The 5,187-nt window shown below is 39.6% G+C and overlaps 1 protein-coding gene across 1 annotated transcript in view; it reads right to left on the bottom strand.

The window, feature by feature from the left end:
• 5-ht2b (5-hydroxytryptamine receptor 2B) overlaps positions 1-5,187 on the bottom strand; it is a 160,389-nt gene that overhangs the window by 18,830 nt on the left and 136,372 nt on the right. The window lies entirely within an intron of this gene.

The raw sequence follows: 5,187 nt of genomic DNA, 5'->3' as shown, positions 1-5,187 counted from the left end.
AAGAAAATTGTTCAAATACAAATGAAACCGTACGACACGCGGCAACAGCGAGTTCCGCAGCTTCGCGGTGAGAAAATTCCAGAGCGAAGTCGATCGCATCGTAGAAGATAGCCGAACCCGATGGCGCATTGTTCACAGAACCGTTGAACACGTATCACCAGCCGCGTTTCCTTCCATCGCGGATCGAGAATTCGATTTTCTTCGCGGGGAGAGATATCCGCCCCTTTCCCAAGATGTCTGGCCCGCGTAATACACCCGCTCGCCTTTAATATCGGATAAATAGCCGAATCGTTTTAATACCCCACGGTACAACAGTTTGGAATTTTCGAGAAGCGTCCGGGAATAATTTCACAGATATTCCCGATACGGATATTGCATTTTGCATGGGGAAATTCAGCGGTGCACGGGTTGAAGAGGATGCCCGGCGCCGGACGTAGCCGGAGACGGTATAAGTAATCGGGCGGGGCCGAATTTTCATGCATTTATGTCGGACGCGACAACAGGTGCGAATTGTAAAGTACGGTATTCGATATTGTTTTTCCGCTCGAGCGTTCTCGCATTTAAATTAACAGTTTTGAAGGATTTCTAAACGATAAAATGTCGAGCGTTGCGCGACCCATCGAATTGTAACATCGATCGCTGACAGTTAATTTGTTAAAATAATTGATTAGATGCTACCGCTAAAATATGAATCTCTGTGCGTCATGCATTGTTTCAGTGGTAAATAATTAATTATCAAACAGCACGATTTAGAAATTTCGTAGCCTTCCAGGAAATTTCATTTTAATGAAACCTCTTGCAAATATTTATACAAAACGCTGAGAAATACCCTGATTCCATGATACAATATTTATCGCATTAATAGTTTTATCTTTTAACAAATTATAAAAAAAAATAAGAAAAATCTCGACTCTCGTTATTTTTACAAATATTTTATCTTTAGTTATTTCTGCGACAGTACAAAGATTCTCGTTCGAATAGTTCTATTTTAAACATTTAAACAATTAAATCGAGATTACGGTTTCAAGCAGAGAAGCGATGAAAGTTAACACGTTGGATGCAGCTCGCGGATCCGTCGATTAACGGAACGAATTATCCCTTCGTTTCGGGGCGCGGCGTAATAGAAACTTGAAGAAAGCTGAACGCGGAATTAATCTTCTTTACCCGGCGAAAGCATTCATCAAGATAATTAGTCTGTATTTCATTGCCAACTTTGTAAATTACTCCATGAAAACGCTCTACTTGCGCCGTGAAATTTCTTAAACGCGCGCTCGCGATTCATAGAGTACGCTTCGTTGAATTGCCGAATTGTGTCAAGATTTCGTTGTTTATTAAAAATTCATCGAATTACTTCTAACATCGAATTAGCGCCTGTATTGATCGTTTTCAGCGTTGTCGATGGTATAAATTAATTATGTAGCACAGGAAACACCGTTTTAATTTTAGATGCAATTCTTTGAGAATATAATTGCTTATTTAAATAAACAGAACGCTACAATTTCTTTATCTCCACTGTACACTTCATTTTATTTTGAAGATGCATAAAACAAGTATAATAAAGTATTAATTCCTGTAGAATATAATATTGTTATCAGTTAAAGTTGCACCATTATTGGCCTATTTAAACTATTAATTAAAAAAACAATATTCATTTCTGTTCCTACAAATAGACTTAGCAATTTTTTACGCACAAAGACATGATTATTAATCTTAACACATTCGCTGAATACATAGTGGTATGAATAATTACAGGATTAAAGTAACATTTTTAGTGATACTTAAACAACAACTCAGCAAGATATCATACCTGTATATATCTATATTAAAATTTATATATCAATCTATAATAAAATGCTAATAATCTGATAATTATTTAATATAATGTACAAAACTGTATTCTGCTATATAAGCCTCGTTAAAGCAATAACAGCAAATAAATATATTAAAAATAACATAAAATAGAAATATGCAAACATGACATTTTCTCAAATTTTCTTTTCAATTCTCTCAATCTTTTCAAAGCCACACTCGGACTATAATCACACGCTATATATTAATTTCGTTTCAAGACATTTTCGCGGGTCCAATAACAAGAAATTAAAAGATCCTCGACGTTTAACGAGTCCCGGCGTTGTCGCCGGTGTCGCGTTAGCCGGGTAACGAGGCGATGATTCTCTAACCGCCGCGGTTCGCGCAGAAATCAAGCCGCGCTCATCCGGTGGCTCGTTAAACCGTTTACGCGACACGTTCCGCGTTTAAGCGGGGGAGATATGGCAGCCGGATGATGAAGTCGTAACGTCTCGGCCCCGGGGTTTGGCCCAGCGGCCCGGCGAAAGAAACGACAAGAAGGAGAATAAACGCGGCCCCCGCCACGGAAGCCGCTCGACCAGTTTACTCGTCTCCTCCGCTTATTAGATTCCGCCGTTTCGGAAGGAAAGTTTTCCGACGCGGCGGCCGCAGCTGCATCGGCGGGAGCAACGCCGCCGTTACGTTAGAGCAACTACTTAATAATGCAGTCCGGTCGACTACGTGGCCCGTTGCAATATGCAGCGGCCTACCGGGGGGGCGACGAGATCCGCGTGACAACGCCAAAGTCACGGTCGTTTTTCGACCGGCCGTCTCCCAGAAACGCGTCTGCCGAGACAACTTTTCGCCGATAAAACCAGTCGCCATTGTGGTATTATCTATAGCGCGGTATCACTGTAATATTCATCTATGGTGATATCACAGTTCTGAGATAATTATAGGAAAATAAACTGTTTCGAGACACCCTTCTTCTAGACAATCGAATTGTCCTTGCTTATTAAAATTTTTGAAAACAATTTTATTTTCAATAGTGTGAAGTAATTGATTTTGATGTTTTATTTGAAGTTTTTATGTCAATAATGATGTTATAAACGTTGGAGATCTGTGAGACCAATGATGGACATTTTGTAAAATGGAATAACTTTTTTATTATTTATTATCGATTGTCTTGACTTTATTTTTAAATGGTAGGAATATTAGTTGTTAGTAGATAGTATGTAAAATTATGTTTAATAGTTTAAATAAGTGAAGAACAGTGTAATGAGATTATAAGACCCCTCGCATGTGTTCATAGATTTGTATTTCACTCGTTGATATTTTTAAAAAGATTGTTTAATTTTTACATTAACTCTTCTGTCGATTAAAAACAGTCGAGTCGATATAAACAATGCCTTTTCATCGATCATGCTCACTTGCAACAAAATGGTTGCAACTTCCATCTATATTTTAAATTATTCATTATCATCATACATCGAGACGTCCTATATTGCATACATAAAATACTGCTTTGTCGACCAACAATTTTAACAATGAACACAGCACAAAAAGTTCACACATAAAACGCACATAATTTACTCTCCCATAGTTCCTCGAAGATACAAAAATTATCGCGGCCGGTAAATCATGCGAAGCAATTCTAATGGAAAATTAAAACGAAACAAAAAAGAGAAAAAGGGTACATATAAATTTCGCGGGAAAAGTAATTCGCGTATCGCAAAACCGATATTTTATTCAAGAGAATGAAATTTGAATGCTTAACCGGGCGCGTAATTCCCCCATCGATTCTTCGGCGTCGTAACAACGTTCGATGGATTCCGCGGTACGCAGCCGTGAATTAACATTACGATTTACTGGAAGCGCGTATTCCGATCGCGTGACCCATTATTATTAATAACCGGGGCGGGCCCCGCGTATAAAATTCGAGAACGGGGAAAGACGTGGATCGCGGGACACACACACGCGCGCGGATTATATTTACGCCGCGATCGCTGTTTTGACCGGGCGTCAATTTATACGATCATTTGTTACAATAAATTCGAAATTTCGGGTCGGGTGTTTCGCGATCGACTCTTCCGGGCCATTGTGTTCGCCGATAATCGATCGCGACTGCGGTTTCGCAGCGTTTCGCTACCCTAGTCATTTAAGAGAGGGAGAGAGAGGTGAGAGATAGAGAGAGAGAGAGAGAGAGATAGCCAAGAAAGAGAACAATTGGAAAGGAACGCGACGAGGTGGCGTGGACGAGAAGAAACGACGTCGAAAATTAGGATATACAGTCGGGAGCGAAATGGAGTCGACCCTTTTAAAATATCTTCTTTAACACTGCCCTAAGTGACTCGAAATTTTCTGCAAATATTAAAGAGACTAGTGCGCCGTACAATTACTGAAATATTTATTTTTAATTTCACTATTACTTGGGATAAAAGCGAAAAATAACTGTCGACTTATTCAAGATTTTCTACTGTGTCTGACATAACCTCAACATTTTTATGAACTCTTATAATATACATATACAAAATAAAATTTTATATAAGTCTCTTATATTCACATACTAATATCCTAAAACACTGTTTATTGTTTAAATTTACCATTGCAAAGTGAAATCGTTATTACAATTTCTTTCAATACGTTTGGTATATTATTCAACTTCTAAACATTCATATTTTAAACAGAGCTATTTATTTACGAGACAAGTGAATTTAACACTTAATTTATTAACTAAGATACAAATACAATATTACAAACAATAAAAGCAAGGAAAAACGACTCGTCTACCGAAAATTAAACAAACGACAACTTACTATACCCTTCTTCGTCTACTATACCACCTTGCTCGACCCGACCTTCGGAATTAACCTCCCTGTTTAATAACGTCGCGGTCATTCCGCAGCGAACAAAAACGGCGCAGAAAACCGCAGCGAAACAAGCCACAGGAGATACTATACACGTACACCACTCGGGGACTCGCGGCCATAACTTTTCCCGCGCGCGTGGTAGCGCCAGTCGAGATTTCTCTTCAGGGTTGTTCGTTACCAAAATTGAATACGCTCGCAGTAAATCTAACGCGATCGCGGTCATTCCGGCTTATCGGAGTCCGCTGAATCTTTTTTCTTTTGCTTTCTCTGCTTCGACCGGTCTCGCGTTCGAATTAAAGCAGGGGATTCGGAGTAACCGAGCCGAGAGGAACAAACGCGACGCCGAAGAACGCGGCGCGCGAACGTTGCGAGCAGATATGTAACGGGGATGCGACGAATTTTAATGGGATACGCGAAGATGCGGAACTTTGCGTCACGTGTTTGACCAGAGCTGTGCTGTTTGCGTTGTCGAATGAAACTATTTTAATTAATTTTGCCGACGTTGGTCGTCTATGATAATGTTGAGTCT

The sequence above is a fragment of the Augochlora pura genome, chromosome 6, assembly GCF_028453695.1.
Source record: "Augochlora pura isolate Apur16 chromosome 6, APUR_v2.2.1, whole genome shotgun sequence".
Lineage (NCBI taxonomy): Eukaryota > Metazoa > Arthropoda > Insecta > Hymenoptera > Halictidae > Augochlora > Augochlora pura.
This window is presented reverse-complemented; position numbering and strand designations above follow the sequence as displayed.